The sequence below is a fragment of the Somniosus microcephalus genome, chromosome 3 (genome assembly GCF_052327205.1).
Source record: "Somniosus microcephalus isolate GS21.2 chromosome 3, FLI_Smic_1.0, whole genome shotgun sequence".
NCBI lineage: Eukaryota > Metazoa > Chordata > Chondrichthyes > Squaliformes > Somniosidae > Somniosus > Somniosus microcephalus.
This window is the reverse complement of record NC_140989.1, coordinates 364622324-364642448: the sequence shown is the minus strand read 5'-3', so window position 1 is coordinate 364642448 and position 20125 is coordinate 364622324. Positions and strand designations below refer to the sequence as shown.

Below are 20125 nucleotides of genomic sequence, written 5' to 3'. Positions count from 1 at the left end.
ATAATATCTCCGGCGTGCCGAGTCCGACTTCCTCCACCCCTGGCTCTTTCTGAAGAGCAGTCTCAGACGCAGCGGATTGTACCAAAGATGTGGATCTGTGACTCTGTTCGGTAGAGTTACAATAGAAGGACGGAAGACCGTTTTGCGTCCCATACCTCAGCGGGTCTGAGGCCAACTGGTCCTGGTGTGGGCGGTAACAAGTTCGATACCTGGCTCTAGGTATGGGTGCAAAAATGCATTTATTGTATGAGACCAAATCCAAATACACACAATATCTTTAAACATTAGACATACAGAGAAATAAACATACAATTCACTTTCTCTGGGTAGAAAACTCTTGTTGCTCCTTCCACTGATGATTTTCTGTACAAATTGTACAGAAAAGCTTGGAATCTTTATAGAGGGATTGTCACGGAGCAATGTCAGTAACAATCAATCATCAATGATAGGTGTTATTGAACAAAGGTGACGTCTTTCAGGTGAGATGTTAAACCTAGGCCCTGTGGGCAATCGCAGGTGGAGAGCTACCAACGTTTTTGGTTTCTTTCTACTGAATGGAAAGGTTAAAGTTGTTCATTCCCAAGGTGATTTAGAATTTGATGTGTCAAGGAACTGTTTCAGCAGACTCTACTTTGCAATTGTTTGCTGCAACACGTGATGTGGGATTCGTGACTTGTTTTTATGGCCGCTTAAGTGTTAGCCATGGTGTGGAACAAGGGTTAACAGGATAAAAACACGTTCCATCTGTTATTTTTGAAGGAAATATATCCTTTCCTGGTGTCTTGTTCATTGTTTATTGTGGTGTATGTTTATTTCTCTGTATGTCTAATGTTTAAAGATATTGTGTGTATTTGGATTTGGTCTCATGCATTTTTGCATCCATAACCTAGACCAGGTATCGAACTAGTTACAGCCCACACCAGGACCAGTTGCAGAAGGTACACGGTTGGCCTCAGTCCCGCTGAGATATGAGACGCAAAATGGTTTTGAGCCCTTCTATTGTAAATCTGCCGAACAGAGCCACAGCTTTGGTACAATCCGCTGCGGCTGAGATTGATCTTTGAGAAAGAGTCAGGGGTGGAGGAAGTCGGACTCGGCACGCCGGAGATATTATCCTTTAACCAGGGCGGTCGGTTCGGGTGAAATGAATTAACTGGAAATAATAAACCAAGGTACTACCAGGTTTCACCCGCAGAGGGCAGCACTCCTGGCCGCACTTTAAACGGACCCTGGCTCGGTTTCGGGGACCGTCACTCGGCTACCCGGTGTAGGACAGAGTTCATTCAGGTACCATTCGGTGCCCCTGGGCCCACACTAGGATCAGGTGTGGAAGGAATACATTCGGCCTTAGGCCCGCTGAGATATAGGACGGAAGGTAGTTTTCCATCCGACCACTACAACGCCAACGAGCAGAGTCACAGATCCTGCCACTTTTCACTGCCTGCTGAGTCTCCGCTTGCTCGTTGAAACGACTCATTCCCGGAGGAAATCGGACTCGGCTCGCAGGAGATACAAGACTTCAACCAGGGCTGAGCATTCAGGTGAAATGAATAACTGGAAATAATAAACCAAGGTAATACCAGGTATCACCCGCAGAGGGCAGCACTCATTTCTGCACTTTAAACCGGCAGACCAAGTAAGAAAGAAGAAAGACTTGCATTTAATATAGTGCCTTTCACAGCCTCAGAACAACACAAAGCGCTTTACAGCCAATGAAGTATTTTTTGGAGTGTAGTCACTGTTGTAATGTAGAAAACGCAGCAGCCAATTTGCGCACAGCAAGCTCCCACAAACAGCAATGTGATAATGACCAGATAATCTGTTTTTTTAGTGATGTTGGTTGAGGGATAAATATCAGCCAGGACATGGGGAGAACTCCCCTGCTCCACTTCGAAATAGTGCCCTGGGATCTTTCATGTCCACCTGAAATCACACACAGGGCCTCGGTTTAACATCTCATCTGAAAGACGGCACCTCTGACAGTGCAGCACTCCCTCAGCACTGCACTGGAGTGTCAGCCTAGATTTAGAAACATAGAAGATAGGAGCAGGAGTAGGTCATTCGGCCCCTCGAGCCTGCCCCGCCATTTAATGAGATCATGGCTGATCATCCAAACTCAGTACCCTGTCCCTGCCTTCTCCCCATATCCCTTGATCCCTTTAGCCTTAAGAAATATATCCAACTCTTTCTTGAATATATTTAATGAATTGGCCTCCACCGCCCTCTGTGGTAGAGAATTCCACAGGTTCACCACTCTCTGGGTGAAGAAATTCCTCCTCATCTCAGTCCTAAAAGGCCTACCCCTTATCCTTAGACTATGACCCCTGGTTCTGGACTCCCCGGCCATCAGGAACATCCTTCCTGCATCTAGTCTCTCCAGGCCTGACAGAATTTTATAGGTTTCGATGAGATCCCCTCTCAATCTTCTAAACTCCAGTGAGTACAAGCCCAAATGACCCAATCTCTCCTCGTACGTCATTCCTGCCATCCCAGGTATCAGCCTGGTGAATCTTCGCTGCACTCCTTCCATGGCAAGAACATCCTTCCTCAGATAAGGTGACCAAAGCTGCACACAATACTCAAGGTGCGGTCTCACCAAGGCCCTGTACAACTGCAGCAAGACATCCTTGTTCCTGTACTCGAACCCTCTTGCTATGAAGGCCAACATACCATTTGCCTTCTTAACCGCCTGCTGCACCTGCATGCTTACCTTCAGCGACTGGTGCACAAGGACGCCCAGGTCTCTTTGCACTTCCCCTTCTCCCAACCTATTGCCATTCAAATAATAATCTGCCTTCCTGTTTTTGCCACCAAAGTGGATAACCTCACATTTATCCACATTATAGTGCATTTGCCATGTTTCTGCCCAATCACCCAACCTGTCCAAATCATACTGGAGTTTCACGACATCCTCTTCACAGCACACACGCCCACCCAGTTTTGTGTCATCTGCAACTTTGGAGATACTACATCCAATTCCCTCGTCCAGATCATTAATATATATTGTGAACAACTGGGGTCCTAGGACCGATCCTTGCGGTACCCCACTAGTCACTGCCTGCCACTCGGAAAACAACCCGTTTATTCCAACTCTTTGCTTTCTATCTGCCAACCAGTTCTCTATCCAAGTCAATACCTTGCCCCTAATCCCATGTGCCTTAATTTTACAAGCTAATCTCTTATGCAGGACCTTATCGAAAGCCTTCTGAAAGTCCAAATACACCACATCCACTGGTTCTCCCTTATCTATTTTACCAGTTACATCCTCAAAAATTCCAGTAGATTAGTCAAGCACGATTTACCTTTTGTAAAATAACAACAGAAAATGCTGGAAAAACTCAGCAGGTCAGGCAACATCCGTGGAGAGAAATTTGAGTTGACGTTTCGGGTTGGACCCTTCTTCAAAACTGGAAAGAAAAGAAACTAGATCGGAGGCAGGGCTGCGATCGGACAAAAGAATAAAAGAAACAAAAGAAGTAAAAGAGATTAGAAGCTAGACGAGATAGTAATAGGCTGGGATTAGGTGTAAAGTGTACTGGCGGGGCAAAAGATAGCTACCAGGTGTGAGAGAGAAACAAAAGGAAAGGGGGGGGGGAAAAGGAGTGGAACAATTACAAGAGAAAATGAAATGGGGGCCGAGCTTATGATCTGAAATTGTTGAACTCGATATTGAGTCCGGAAGGCTGCAGACTGCCTAATCGGAAGATGAGGTGCTGTTCCTCGAGTTTACGTTGAGCTTCCGTGGAACAATACAAGAGGCCAAGGACGGTGAGGTCCGAGTGGGAATGGAGCGGTGAATTAAAATGACAGGCGACCGGAAGCTCGGGGTCACCCTTACGGACTGAACGGAGGTGTTCCGCAAAGCGGTCACCCAATCTGCGTTTGGTCTCCCCAATGTAGAGGAGACCGCATCGTGAGCAGCGAATACAGTATACTAGATTGCGAGAAGTACAAGTAAATCGCTGTTTCACCTGGAAGGGGTGTTTGGGGCCCTGGACAGTGGGAAGGGGGGAGGTATAGGGGCAGGTGTTACATCTCCTCCGCTTGCACGGGAAGGTGCCAGGCGAAGAGGAAGGGCTGTTTGGGGTGATAGAGGAGTGGACTAGGGTGTCTCGGAGGGAGCAGTCCCTGCGGAATGCTGAAAGGGGAGGGGAGGGGAAGATACGTTTGGTGGTGGGATCACTTTGGAGGTAGCGGAAATGCCGGAGGATGATCCGTTGAATGTGGAGGCTGGTGGGGTGAAAGGTGAGGACAAGGGGAACCCTATCGTGGTTCCGGGAGGGAGGGGCAGGGGTGAGGGCAGAAGTGCGGGAGATAGAACTGACACGGTCGAGGGCAGTGTCCACCACGGTAGAGGGGAATCCTCGGTTGCGGAAAAAGGAAGACATGTCTGAAGCACTGGTGTGGAAGGTGGCGTCGTCGGAGCAGATATGGCGGAGGTGGAGAAACTGGGAGAATGGAATAGAGTCCTTACAGGAAGCGGGGTGGGAGGAAGTGTAGTCCAGGTAGCTGTGGGAGTCAGTGGGCTTGTAGTAAATATTGGTCGATAACCTATCCCCAGAGATGGAGACGGAGAAGTCGAGGAAGGGAAGGGAAGAGTCCGAGATGGACCATGTGAAGGTGAGGGAAGGGTGGAAATTGGAGGCAAAGTGACTGAAATTGTCAAGTTCGGGGCGAGAGCAGGAAACGGCACCGATACAGTCATCAATGTATCGGAAAAAGAGGTGAGGGAGGGGACCCGAGTAGGACTGGAACAAAGATTGTTCCACATAGCCCACGAAAAGGCAGGCATAGCTAGGACCCATGCGGGTACCCATGGCAACACCTTTGATTTGGAGGAAATGAGTGGAGTTAAAGGAGAAGTTGTTCAATGTGAGAACAAGTTCAGCCAGGCGGAGGAGGGTGGTGGTGGATGGGGACTGGTCGGGCCTCTGTTCAAGGAAGAAGCGGAGCCCCTCAGGCCATCCGGGTGGGGGATGGAGGTGTAGAGGGATTGTACGTCCATGGTGAAAAGGAAGCGGTTGGGGCCAGGAAACTGGAAACTGTTAAAGTGGCGGAGGGCGTCCGAAGAGTCGCGGATGTAGGTGGGAAGAGACTGGACAAGGGGAGAAAAGATAGAGTCAAGATAGGAAGAGATAAGTTCCGTAGGGCAAGAACAGGCTGAAACGATGGGTCTACCAGGGCAGTCCTGTTTGTGGATCTTGGGAAGGAGGTAGAAGCGGGCTGTGCGGGGTTGGGGAACTATGAGGTTGGTGGCAGCAGGGGGAAGATCTCCAGAGGAGATGAGGTCAGTGACAGTCTTGGAAACGGTGGTTTGATGTTCGGTAGTGGGGTCATGGTCCAGGTGGAGGTAGGAGGAGGTGTCGGAGAGTTGGCGTTCAGCTTCCGCTAGGTAGAGGTCAGTACGCCAAACAACAACAGCACCACCCTTGTCAGCGGGTTTAATGACAATGTCAGGGTTGGATCTAAGAGAATGGAGTGCTGCAAGTTCAGAGGGAGGTAGGTTGGAGTGAGTGAGGGGAGCAGAGAAATGGAGACGGCCGATGTCACGGCGGCAGTTAGCGATGAAAAGATCTAGAGAGGGTAAGAGGCCAGGGGGAGGGGTCCAGGTAGAACGGGAATTCTGCAAGCGGGAGAAAGGGTCAGTTGTGCGGGGGGAAGACTCCTGGCCAGTGAAGTGGGCACGGAGACGAAGGCGGCGGAAAAAGAGCTCAACATCGTGCCGAGCTCGAAATTCATTGAGGTGGGGGCGTAAGGGGATGTAACACCTGCCCCTATACCTCCCCCCTTCCCACTGTCCAGGGCCCCAAACACCCCTTCCAGGTGAAACAGCGATTTACTTGTACTTCTCGCAATCTAGTATACTGTATTCGCTGCTCACGATGCGGTCTCCTCTACATTGGGGAGACCAAACGCAGATTGGGTGACCGCTTTGCGGAACACCTCCGTTCAGTCCGTAAGGGTGACCCCGAGCTTCCGGTCGCCTGTCACTTTAATTCACCGCTCCATTCCCACTTGGACCTCACCATCCTTGGCCTCTTGTATTGTTCCACGGAAGCTCAATGTAAACTCGAGGAACAGCACCTCATCTTCCGATTAGGCACTTTACAGCCTTCCGGTCTCAATATCGAGTTCAACAATTTCAGATCATAAGCTCGGCCCCCATTTCATTTTCTCTTGTAATTGTTCCACTCCTTTCCCCCCCCCTTTCCTTTTGTTTCTCTCTCACACCTGGCAGCTATCTTTTGCCCTGCCAGTACACTTTACACCTAATCCCAGCCTATTACCATCTCGTCTAGCTTCTAATCTCTTTTACTTCTTTTGTTTCTTTTATTCTTTTGTCCGATCGCAGCCCTGCCTCCGATCTAGTTTCTTTTCTTTCCAGTTTTGAAGAAGGGTCCAACCCGAAACGTCAACTCAAATTTCTCTCCACGGATGTTGCCTGACCTGCTGAGTTTTTCCAGCATTTTCTGTTGTTATTTCGGATTTCCAACATCTGCAGTATTTTGCTATCTTACCTTTTGTAAATCCATGTTGACTTTGTCCGATCCTGTCACTGCTTTCCAAGTGCTCTGCTATTACATCTTTTATAATGGACTCTAGCATTTTCCCCACTACCGATGTCAGGCTTACCGGTCTGTAATTCCCCGCCTTTTCTCTACCACCCTTTTTGAATAGTGGGGTAACATTAGCTACCCTCCAATCCATGGGAACTGTTCCAGAGTCTATCGAGTTCTGGAAGATGACCAGCAATGCATCTACTATTTCTAGGGCCACTTCCTTAAGTACCCTAGGATGTAGATTATCAGGCCCTGGGGATTTATCGGCCTTCAGTCCCATCAATTTTCCTAACACCATTTCCCTACAAATACTGATTTCTTTCAGTTCCACCCTGTCATCAGACCCTATGTTCCCCAGCATCTCTGGGAGGTTATTTGTGTCCTCCTTTGTAAAGACAGAACCAAAATATGTATTTAATTGGTCTGCCATTTCTTTGTTCCCCATTATAAATTCCCCTGATTCTGACTGCAAGGGACCTACGATTGACTTCACCAATCTTTTTCTCTTCACATATCTATAAAAGCTTTTACAGTCAGTTTTTATGTTCTCTGCAAGCTTACTTTCATAATCTATTGTCCCCCTCTTAATTAATCCCTTTATCCTCCTTTGCTGAATCCTAAACTGCTCCCAATCCTTAGGTTTGCTGCTTTTTTTGGCCAATTTATATGCCCTCTCTTTGGATCTTATGTTATCCCTAATTTCCCTTGTTAGCCACGGTTGAGTCACCTTTTTTGATTTATTTTTATGCCAAACTGGAATAAACAAATTCTGTAGTTCACCCATGCGGTCTTTGAATGTTTGCCATTGCCTATCCACCATCAACCCTTTGAGTGACATTACCCAATCAATCCTACCCAACTCGCGTCTCATACCATCATAGTTCCCTTTTATTTAAATTCAGGACCTTAGTCTCTGAGTCAACTACTTCACTCTCCATCTTAATGAAGAATTTGATCATATTATGATCGCTCCGACCCAAGGGGCCTCGCACAACAAGATTGCTAATTAATCCTTTCTCATTGCATAATACCCAGTCTAAGATGGCCTGATCCCTAGTTGGTTCCTTGACATATTGGTCCAGGAAACCATCCCGTATACACTCCAGGAATTCCTCCTCCACAGTATTGTTACTAATTTACCATAACTGGTAAGTTTATTACATGTCTTCTGTCAGTGTTAGTACAACACTGTTCTTTATTGGTCACTAAGGGAGTGAAGGGGAGGGGGAGAGTAGAATATACGCACGTGGCTCAAGGACTTGAGCAGCCAATAATTCATTCTCTTAACTGTTGCCGTCACTGAAGTTTTTCACAAACATTTCATTCATTATGCTAGATACAAAATATACCAGTAAACTATCGATTCAGCATCTAATGCCATTTTGCTTCAACGTGAAACACTTTCAGGTGCATATCAACAAACTACTACACAGAATATTGTGCTTAGAACCAGGCCATTCGGCCCATCAGCCCCATGCCGGTGTTTATGCTCCACACAAGCCTGCTCCCAACCCCACTTCATCTCACCCCTCTTCATCTCACCCTATCAGCATATTCTTCTATTCTTCCTCATGAGCTTATCTAGCTTATCCTTAAAAGCATCTACTCTATATGTCTCAACTATTCCTTGTGGTAGCGAGTTCCACAATAGTAGCCATATAACTCAGATGTGAGGCCAGCAAACGGACTGGCAGTGGTACTAAAGGTAAGTAACGTGAGAGACCGTCCATTCCCCTCTCCCCCAGTCCTGGAGGCTGCCCCGCACCAGCTTGTGTTGGTACCGGCTGCGCAATAATTGTCGTCTGATATAAAACAGCATTTTGAAACCCACCGACAACTTTTCAAACTTGCTGTGAAATAATTTTAATGTTCGGAGAAGTCAGACACTCCCATTCACTCCCTCCCTGTCATTAAACATTAGCTGGCAGAAAGTGGAGCTCTGTACCAGCATCCATCCAGACATAAGAACATAAGAAATAGGAGCAGGAATAGGCCACTTGGCCCCTCGAGCCTGCTCCGCCATTCAATAAGATCATGGCTGATCTTGGGCTCAAAGCCACATCCCCGCCCGCTCCCCATAACCCTTCACTCCCTTATCTTGCAAAAATGTGTCTATCTCCACTTTAAATGTATTTAATGACCCAGCCTCCACGGCTCTCTGGGGCAGAGAATTCCACAGATTTACGACCCTCTGAGAGAAGAAATTCCTCCTCATCTCAGTTCTAAAAGGGCGACCCTTTATTCTGAGACTGTGCCCCCGAGTTCTAGATTTCCCCATGAGGGGAAACATCCTCTCTGCATCTACCCTGTCGAGCCCCCTCAGTATCTTATATGTTTCTTACATGCACAGTATTCATTCACGGCTGACCCCAGTATAACTTTGGTGTGCCCACTCAGAATTACACTCGGCAGAGACTGGGAGCTCCAGCATAACTGCAGCCTTAGTAATGAGATGTAAAGTAAGAGGCAAATTTAGCACTGATAGTAGGAAATTCAAAGAGCGATCAACATAGGGAATGAATTCCCAGATCCGATAGTTGGAACAAAACTTTTTAAAAAATCATTTGTGGGATGTGGGCGTCGCTGGCCAGGCCAGCATTTATTGCCCATTCCTAACTGCCCTTGAGAAGGTGGTGGTGAGCCGCCTTCTTGAACCGCTGCAGTCCGCGTGGTGAAGGTGCTCCCACAGTGCTGTTAGGGAGGGAGTTCCAGGATTTTGACCCAGTGACGATGAAGGATTGGCGATATACTTCTAAGTCAGGATGGTGCGTGACTTGGAGGGGAACTTGGAGGTGGAGGTGTTCCCATGCGCCTGCTGCCCTTGTCCTTCTAGGTGGAAGAGGTCGCAGGTTTGGGAGGTGCTGTCGAAGAAGCCTTGGTGAGTTGCTGCAGTGCATCTTGTAGATGGTACACACTGCAGCCACGGTGCGCCAGTGGTGGAGGGAGTGAATGTTTAAGGTGGTGGATGGGGTGCCAATCAAGCGGGCTGCTTTGTCCTGAATGGTGTCGAGCTTCTGGAGTGTTGTTGGAGCTGCACTCATCCAGGCAATTCTTGGAATCATTTAACTTGATGATACAAAGAGGATAATTTTGACTATTTTATGGATGGGCCGATAGGCCTCCCTCATCTGTAATTATCTTGCTTGTGCATTAAATTGATTACATTGTACGAATGCTTCACCTTTGTATTGAATTCCTCTGACTGTCAGTTTTGATATTAGCCCACTTATCCTAAAAAGGGTTCATGCCGCTGTTAAAATCGAGGCAAATACATTCAAGAAAGAACTTGCATTTATATTGCACTCATGCCCTCAGGACATCTCAAGGCACTATACAGCCAACGAATAATTTCATGAATTGCAGTCACCGTCGTTATGTAGGCAAAATGCGGCCATCAATTTTGCGTACAGTGGAGGTCCCACAAACAGCAAATGAGATTAATAAGCAGTTATAAATGTGTCCTATCCAAAGTTGTTCCCTCAATCAACACTTAAAAAGAAGTAAATTATCTGGTCATTTATGTCAATGCTTTTTGCAGGAGCTTGCTGTATGAAAATTGTCTGCCACGTTTCCTACATTTGCAACACTGACTACAGTACAAAAGTTGACTTTTGAGGTCATGAGAGGCACTAAGTAAATGCAATATTTATATTTTCCTTTATTAGCTACTATGTTTTATGTTGGGGATGAATGTTGGCATGTTGGGAGGAAGGGGGATTTGAGGTTCAGGGGTGAATTTTGCCCAAGATAGGGAGGGAGGGTGGAGAGAGGTACAGGGATGAATGTTGGCAAAGACACAGAGCAAGGGTGACAGAGGTTCAGGGATGAATGCTAGAGAAGAGAGGGAGGTAGGGGACAAAAGTTCAGGGATGAATGTTAGACAAGAGTGGAAGGAAGAGGGGGATGGAGATTCAAGGACGAAAGTTGCTCAAGAGACAAAGGAAAGGGGAAGAGAGGTTCAGGATGAATGTTTGTCAAGACAGGGAGGTGGAGATGGGTGTGGGGGATGTGCAGGGATGAATGTTCGCCAAGATACAGAGGAAGAGGGCGAGAGAGTTTCAGGGCTGAATGTTGGCGAAGACAGGGAGGAAGGGTGGATAGAAGTTTGGGGATGAAAATTTGTTAAGACAGCGAGGAAAGAGGGAGAGAGATTCAGGGATGAATGTTGCCCAAAACACAGAAGAAGCAAGGAGAGATTTTCAGGATGAATGTTGGCCAAGGCAGGGAGGAAGGGAAGAGATAGGTTTAGGGATAAATGTTCCCCATGACATGGAGGAAAGGGAAAGAAGATTTGAAGATGAATGTTGGCCAAGACAAGGAGGAGTTGGGAGGAGCAGGCTCGAGGGGCTGTATGATCTAGTTCTAGTTGAGCAACTTTCGTCCTTGAATCTCCATCCCCCTCTTCCTTCCACTCTTGTCTAACATTCATCCCTGAACTTTTGTCCCCTTCCTCCCTCTCTTCTCTAGCAGGGGGTGGGTGAGGTTCATGGATGAATGTTGGCCAAAACAGGGAGGAAGAGGGGAAAGATGTTCAGGGATGTTATGCAAGACATGGAAGTAGGTGGAGGTGGAATTTCAGGGATGAATTTTGGCGAAGACAGGGCAGAAGGGGTGAGAGGATTAGGGATGAATCATGGTCCCGACAGGGAGGAAGGAGGAGAGCAGTTTAGGGATGAATGTTGTACAAGACCTGGAGGTAGGTGGGAGTGGAGGTTCAGGGATGAATATTTGCCAAGACACGAAGGAAGGGGGGAGAAATGATCTGAGATAAGTGTTGCAAAGACACAGAGGAAGGGGAGAGAGAGGTAAAGAGATAAATGCTGGAAAAGGCATGGAGGAAGGGGTAGATAGAGGTTATGGGATCAATGTTGGCCAAAACATGGAGGAAGGGGTGGATAGAGTTTCACAGATGAATGTTTGTCAAAATAAGGAGGAAAGAGGAGAGAGGTTCAGGGATGAATATTGGCTAAGACGGAGAAACGGTGGATAGAGGTTCGAGGATAAGAACTTAAGAAATAGGAGCTGAACTAGATCATACAGCCCCTCGAGCCTGCTCTGCCATTCAAGAAGATCATGGCTGAACTTTCATATCAACTCCACTTTCCTGCCCAAGCTTTAAGAACAAGCTTTTAAATCAACAGCCAGACCACTGCCTGTAAACTATTCAAACATTAGGCAAGTATTATAGACCTCCAAAAACACGTACAATTGAACCAACAGCCAGAAGAAATGATCTAGCAACTAACCCGAAAATAGTTCCTGATTAAATAGCGCTGGTGAGGGGTCCTTCATAACGCCTAACACGCGTTCAGCAAGGAGTTTGAATATGGCAAGGCTGGTGTCAAATCAGCATTTCATACTGATTGAGATCATAATCTGCCTGCTCTGCATGCTGTTGGCAATCGTTCCGCGCACGCGCGCAAACCACTTTAACAAGATGCCGCTCGCCGCACTTCCCATCGGAAGTGCCTGCTCGTATCTCGGGCCCCACTTTCGAGCATTAGGAGGCCTTGTAGCGCCTATTAAAAGGGCGTTACTGAGCCCAATCTCTCGTCCAAAATGTTTCAAAAACGTTTTCCTTTGCAAAACTTTAATCTGACTATACAGCAAAAATGTATGTGCAAATTGTACAAAGTGTGCTGCTATTTTGGGTTTTCTTCCTCCTGGACATCTTGAACTGAAGTACGTGCCCTGTAAGGTTGCAAATGATGTGACCAGTTGAGGAGATAACATTATTTTCTGAAGGATGCTGACGAATGGTTCATATCAGTTCTGTCACTGTAATATTCTCATTTCTTGTTCAAATGAAAATTCCAAGATAATCAACATTTGTTAGTTGGGTCTCAAAGTTTGCGGTATCTGGAAACTGCAACATTTTCCTGTTTTACTTTACATCTGATATTTTATATTGAGACCAAGTATTACATAAGAACATAAGAAACAGGAGCAGGAGTAGGCCATTCAGCCCTTTGAGCCTGCTCCACCATTCAATGAGATCATGGCTGATCTTCTGCCTCAACTCCATTCATCGGCCCTATCACCATATCCCTTGATGCCCTTACTAGTCAGAAATCTAGCGACTTCTGTTTTGAATATACCCAATGACTGAGCCTCCACAGCCCTCTCGGGTAGAGAAATTTCTTCTCATCTCAGTCCTGAATGGCGTACCCTTTATCTTGAGGCTGTGGCTCCTGGTTCTAGACTCCCCAGCCAAAGGAAACATTCTCCCAGCTTCCACCCCATCAAGCCCTGTAATAATTTTGTATGCTTCAATGAGATCCCCTTTCATTCTTCTGAATTCAAGAGAATACAGGCCTAGTTTACTCAATGTCTTCTCATACGACAGTCCCGCCATCCCAGGAATCAATCTCGTGAACCTTCGTTGCACTCGTTCTATGGCAAGTATATCCTTCCTTAGGTAAGGAGACCAAAATTGTACACAGTACTCCAGGTGTGGTCTCACCAAGGCCCTATATAATTGGAGTAAGACTTCTTTACTCCTGTACTCAAATCCTCTTGTAATGAAGGCCAACATACCATTTGCCTTCCTAATGGCTTGCTGCACCTGCACATTCGTTTTCAGTGACTCATGTACAAGGACACCCAAGTCCCTTTGAGCATCTGCATTCCCCAATCTTTCACCATTTAGGAAATACTCTGCCTTTCTGTTTTTTCTACCAAACTGGATAACTTCACATTGATCCACATTATATTCCATCTGCCATGTTCTCGCCCACTCACTGAGCCTGTCGAGATCCCCTTGAAGTCTCTTCACATCCTCTTCACAACTGAGACTGCCACCTCAGCAAATTTGGAAATGTTACATTTAGTCCCCTCATCCAAATCATTGATATAGATTGTGAATAGCTGGGGCCCAAGCACCGATCCTTGTGGTACCCCACTAGTCACAGCCTGCCATCCTGAAAAAGACCCGTTTATCCCTACTCTTTGTTTTCTGTCTGTTAACTAATTCTCAATCCATGCTAGTATATTATCTCCAATTCCACGTGCCCTAATTTTGTTCACCAATCTCTTGTGTGGGACCTTATTGAAGGCCTTCTGAAAATCCAGATACACCACATCTACCGGTTCCCCTTTGTCTACTCCACTAATTACATCCACAAAGAACTCCAATAGGTTTGTCAAACAGGATTTCCCTTTCATAAATCCATGTTGACTCTGCCCAATCTTACTATTAGTTTCTAAGTGCCCAGTTATTGCATCCTTTATAATAGATTCCAGCATTTTCCCAACTACTGATGTGAGGCTAACAGGTCTGTAGTTCCCCGTTTTCTCTCTCCCTCCTTTCTTAAATAGCGGGGTTACATTTGCTATCCTCCAATTTGCAGGAACCATTCCAGAATCTATAGAATTTTGGAAGATGACAACCAATGCATCCACTATCCCAATGGCCACCTCTTTTAAAACCCTAGGATGTAGGTCATCCGGTCTTTGGGATTTATCGACTTTTAGTCCCATTAATTTTGCTAGTACTGTTTTTTTACTAATAATAATTTCTTTAAGTTCCTCATTCTCGCCACACCCTTGGTTTTCTTGTTTTTCTGGGAGGTTTTTTGTGTCTTCCTCCGTGAAGACAGAAACAAAGTATTTATTTAATTTCTCTGCCATTTCCTCATTCCCCATTATAAATTTTCCCATCTCTGACTGTAAAGGACCTACATTTACCTTCGCCAGCCTTTTCCTTTTCACATACCTATAGAAGCTTTTACAATCCGTTTTTATATTTTTTGCTAGTTTGTGCTCCTATTCCATTTTCCCTTTCTTTATTAATTTCTCGGTCCCCCTTTGCTGATTTCTAGAAAGATCCCAATCCTCAGGCTGACTGCTTTTTCTGGCAACTTTATAAGCTTCCTCCTTTGACTTAATACTAGCTTTCATTTCTTTTGTTAGCCATGGTTGAATCACTTTTCCTTTTGGGTTTTTATGCCCTAGAGGAATATATGTTTGTTGCAAATTATGCATTATTTCCTTGAATGTTAGCCATTGTATGTCCACCTTCATACCTTTTAGTGTAGTGTCCCAATCTACCATGGCCAACTGTCCCTCATACCCTTGTAGTTTCCTCTGTTTAGATTGAAGACCTTAGTTTCAGATTGGACTACATCACTCTCAAACTTAATGTAAAATTCAATCATATTATGGTCACTTGTCCCTAAAGGCCCCTTTACCACAAGATTATTGATTAGCCCTTTCCCATTACATAGTACCAGATCCAGAATAGCCTGTTCCCTGGTTGGTTCCTCCACATACTGATCCAGGAAACCATCTCGCATGCATTCCAAGAATTTGTCCTCCACACCATTAATGGTAATTTGATTTGCCCAGTCAATATGTAGATTAAAGTCCCCCATGATTACCATGAGAATGCGGGGACAGTGTTTCAGGCTGAATATCGGCCAGGACAGGGAGCAAGGGAGGGGATAGAGATTTAAGGATGATTGTTGGCCAAGACATGGAGGTCCGGTTGTGGGGATATTCAGGGATGAAACTAGTGAGAGAGGTTCAAGGCTGAATGTTGTCCAAGATAGGAAGGGATAAGACAGGTTTAGGGATGAATGTTGCCCAATACACAGAGGAAAGGGGAAAAGTTTGAGGACAAATGTTGGCCAAGACAAGGAGGTAGGAGGGAGAGAAGTTGTGGGATAAATTATGCCAAGACAGGGCAGAAGGGGTAAAAAGTTTCAGTGATTAATGTTGGCCATGACCGGAAGGCAGAGGGAAAGAGGTTCAAGGATTAATGTTGCCCAGTCAGGGAGGAAAGAGTTTAATGATTAATGTTGGCCATGACGGGGAGGAAGGGGGGAAGAGTTTAAATGATGAATATTGCATCAGTGACTGAGGAAGGTGGGGGCGGGTTGTGGTGGTGAGAAGCGAGCTTTAGTGATAAATGTTGGCGAAGACAGGGAGGAAGCGGGAATAGAGGTTCAGGGATTAATGTTGCATAAGTCAGATTCAGATAGATTGAGAACAGACCTAGCAGCTCAAAAATGGACATCCATGATGCATTGTGGGCCATCAGCAGCAGCAGAATGGTATTCCATCACAATCTGTAACATCATGGATGCCCAGTTCATGGGCTGGCATATTCCTCACTCTACCATTACCACCATACCAGGGGACCAAATCTGGTTCAATGAGGAGTGGAGAAGAGCATGCCAGGAGCAGCACCAGGCGTACCTAAAAATGTGGTGCTAATCTGGTGAAGCTACAACACAGGACTACATGCATGCTAAATGGTGGAAGCAGCTTGCTATAAACAGAACTAAGCAATCCCACAACCAGCGGATCAGATTAAAGCTCTGCTGTCCTGTCACATCCAGTCGTGAATGGTGGTGGACAATTAAACAACTAGCGGGAGAAGGAGGCTCTACGAACACCCCCTTCCTCAATGATGGCAGAGTCCAGCACATGAGTACAAAAGACAAGGCTGGAGCATTTGCAACCGTCATCTGCCATACATGCTGAGTAGATGATCCATCACGGACTCCTCCTGAGGGCCCCACCATCACAGAAGCCTGTCTTCAGCTAATTCGATTCACACCACGTGATATCAAGAAATGGCTGAGCACACTGGATACAGCAAAGGCTATGGGCCCCGACAACATCCTGACTGTAGTATGAAGACTTGTGCTCCTGAACTAGCCACGCCTCTAGCCAAGCTTTTCCAATACAGCTACAACACTGGCATCTACCTGACAAAGTGGAAAATTGCCCAGGTATGTCCTGTCCACAAAAAGGACAAATCAAATCTGGCCAATTACCACCCCATCAGCCTATTCTCAACCATCAGCAAAGTGATGGAAGGTGTCATCGACAGTGCCGCCATGTAGCACTTACTCACCACTAACTGCTCACTGATGCTCAGTTTGGGTTCCTCCAGGACCACTCAGCTCCAGACCTCATTACAGCCTTGGTCCAAACATGGACAAAAGAGCTGAATTCCAGAGGTGAGGTGAGAGTGACTGCCCTTGACATCAAGGCAGCATTTGACCGAGTGTGGCATCAAGGAGCCCCAGTAAAACTGAAGTCAATGGGAATCAGGGGAATACTCTCCACTGGCTGGAGTCATAACTAGCACAAAGGAAAAAGGTTGTGGTTGTTGGAGGTAAATTATCACAGCCCCAGGACATCACTGCAGGAGTTCCTCAGGGCAGTGTCCTAGGCCCAACCATTATCAGCTGCTTTGAGAAGAGTCAAGGATAAATTTTGGCCAGGACAGGAAGGAAGGGGGGTGGGGGTGGTGTGGAGGAGCGGTTTAGGGATGAATGTCGTGTCAAATAAGGAGGTAGGTAGGGGTGCAGGTTCAGGGATGAATGTTTGCCAGGACATGAAGGAAAGAAGGAGAGAGGTACAGGTAATATTGGTTAAGACAGGGAGGAAGGGGGGAGATCGTTTTAGGGATGAATGGTGCCCAAGATAGGGAGGAAGGTGGGAAGAGATGTTCTGGGATGTGTGCTAGCCAAGACAAGAGGATGGGGTGGATAGGAGTCCGAGGATTAAAGTTTGTCAAAACAGGGAGGAAGTGCGGAGAGGTTAAGGAATGATTATTGCCCAAAACTTGGATAAAAGAGGGATTGAGTTTCAGGATTAATGTTGGCCAAGACAGGGAAGAAGGGAGGGGATAGAGGTTTAAGGATGAATGTTGGCCAAGATATGGAGGTGGGGGTGGGGATATTCAGGAATGAATGTTTGCCAAGACATGGAGGAAAATAGTGAAAAGAGGTTCAGAGAAGAATGTTGGCAAAGACACAGAGGAAGGGGGTGATAGAGATTCAGAGGTAAATGTTGGCAAAGACATGGAGTAAAAGACGACAGGAGTTACGACAGGAATGTTGCCCAAACTATGGCGGAAAGGGAGAGAAAGTTTCAGGAATTAATGTTAGCAAAGACATCAAATAAGCCTGAGGGAGAAGATTTGAGGATGAATATTGGCCAAGACAGGAAGGAAGGAGTGAGAGAGTTTCAGAGATGAATGTTTGCTAACACACGGAGGAAAGAGGGAGAGAGGTACAGGGAATAGAAACATAGAAGATAGGAGCAGGAGTAGGCCATTCGGCCCCTCGAGCCTGCTCCGCCATTTAATGAGATCATGGCTGATCATCCAAATTCAGTACCCTGTCCCTGCTTTCTCCCCATATCCCTTGATCCCTTTAGCCTTAAGAAATATATCTAACTCCTTCTTGAATATATTTAATAAATTGGCCTCAACTGCCTTCTGTGGTAGAGAATTCCACAGGTTCACCACTCTCTGGGTGAAGAAATTCCTCCTCATCTCAGTCCTAAATGGCTTACCCCTTATCCTTAGACTGTGACCCCTGGTTTTGGACTCCCCCACCATCGGGAACATCCTTCCTGCATCTAGTCTGTCTAGTCCTGTTAGAATTTTATAAGTTTCAATGACATCCCCTCTCATTCTTCTAAACTCTAGCGAATATAAGCCTAATTGACCCAATCTCTCTTCATACATCATTCCTGCCATCCCAGGAATCAGTCTGGTGAATCTTCGCTGCACTCCCTCCATGGCAAGAACATCCTTCCTCAGATAAGGCGACCAAAACTGCACACAATACTCAAGGTGTGGTCTCACCAAGGCCCTATACAACTGCAGCAAGACATCCTTGCTCCTGTACTCGAATCCTCTCGCTATGAAGGCCAACATACGATTTGCCTTCTTAACCGCCTGCTGCACCTGCATGCTTACCTTCAGCGACTGGTGCACAAGGACACCCAGGTCTCGTTGCACTTCCCCTTTTCCCAATCTATTGCTGTTCAGATTCCTGTTTTTGCCACCAAAGTGGATAACCTCGCATTTATCCACATTATACTGCATCTGCCATGCATCTGCCCAATCACCCAACCTGTCCAAATTATACTGGAGTTTCTCTGCATCCTCCTCACAGCACACACGCCCACCCAGCTTTGTGTCATCTGCAAACTTGGAGATATTTCATCTACTTCCCTCGTCTAGATCATCATTAATATATATTGTGAATAGCTGGGGTCCTAGCACCGATCCCTGCGATACCCCACTAGTCACTACCTGCCACTTGGAAAAAGACCCGTTTATTCCAACTCTTTGCTTCCTGTCTGCCAACGAATTCTCTATCCAAGTCAGTACCTTACCCCCAATCCCATGTGCTTTAACTTTGCACGCCAATCTCTTATGCGGGACTTTATCGAAAGCCTTCTGAAAGTCCAAATACACCACATCCACTGGTTCTCCCTTATCTATTCTACTGGTAACATCCTCAAAAAATTCCAATAGATTAGTCAAGCATGATTTACCTTTTGTAAATCCATGTTGACTTTGTCTGATCCTGTCACTGTTTTCCAAGTGCTCTGCTATTACATCTTTTATAATGGACTCTAGCATTTTCCCCACTACCGATGTCAGGCTTACCAATCTATAATTCCCCGTTTTCTCTCTACCACCTTTTTTAAATAGTGGGGTTACATTAGCTACCCTCCAATCCATGGGAACTATTCCAGAGTCTGTAGAATTTTGGAAGATGACCAGCAATGCATCTACTATTTCTAGGGCCACTTCCTGAAGTACCCTGGGATGTAGATTATCAGGCCCTGGGGATTTATCAGCCTTCAATGCCATCAATTTCCCTAATGTTGCCTAAGTTAGGGAGGAAGGGTTAGGGGCGAGAGAGGTTCAGGGACAAATGTTGTCGAAGGTAAGGAGGAAGAGGGAAGGATGGTGGGTGGAGGTTCAGGGATGAATGTTGCAAAATGTTAGGGAGGAAGCTGCCCAAGAGAGGTAGGGAGGAGGAGAAGAGAACTTCCCTACAAAGTTACTTTTGACAGTATGAAGTGTGCGTCAATGTTTCACTATTACCACACATACCGAGAAAAAGATAGAGATCCAGGAGATGTCATCACCAGTCACATACCGGTCAGTATAAATACATTATTGCGCTGCGTCTGATGGATTTTCATCTCTGGCGGAGAGGATGCGTTGGAGTTTGGCAGTGGCGCAGGCTCTGGCCTTGGGTGTGCTGTGGGCTGGCGCCCAGCCCAGTAACAGGTGTCCGTGCTCGAATGCGGCTCTGTGCCAACCCCTGGCCGCGGACAATCAGGCCCAAGTTGAGGTGGGTGCCGCGGGCCTTTAAATTCCCTCGTGAAAAGAGTTAGTTTACTTTAAGTTGTCTTTTGAAGTGTATTGAGCACCAACCCATGGAATGGAAATTGGGATGTGAGCTCCTTCCTTTCCTCATGTTGTTCAGTTCCTCTCACTCGCACTGTGGTGGAAGTTCTGAGATTCTCCTCTTTAGGATGTTCTTTCCCCCCTCAGGGGTCGGAGCTCTTTTCCTCAGGGGGGAGGTGGTTGTTAACGTTTCCGAGCACAAAGTACCGGGGTAGCGAGATTAATTTAAAGGGCCCTTGCTGTCATGAGCGGCCTTCTTTAAATGCCGTTGCCATTGAGACTGTCGAGTTCCGGCCTCTTTACCGCTTGGCTCGTTTCAGTTCAGGCCTCGATCTCAGCACAAACCCGGGTTTGAAAGACGCATTTACCAACCCCTGCCCCGTCCTTCCTC

The 20125-nt window shown here is 46.4% G+C and overlaps 1 pseudogene across 1 annotated transcript in view; it reads left to right on the top strand.

Annotated features, from left to right (window-relative positions):
* Positions 1-484: 484 nt before the first annotated feature.
* Positions 485-20125, top strand: part of LOC147122394 (di-N-acetylchitobiase-like) — a 66873-nt pseudogene continuing 47232 nt past the window's right edge. Inside the window, exons 1-2 of the transcript XR_015075710.1 lie at positions 485-584; positions 1450-1541. The product of XR_015075710.1 is annotated as a di-N-acetylchitobiase-like (transcript). The remainder of the gene's footprint in view (positions 585-1449; positions 1542-20125) is intronic.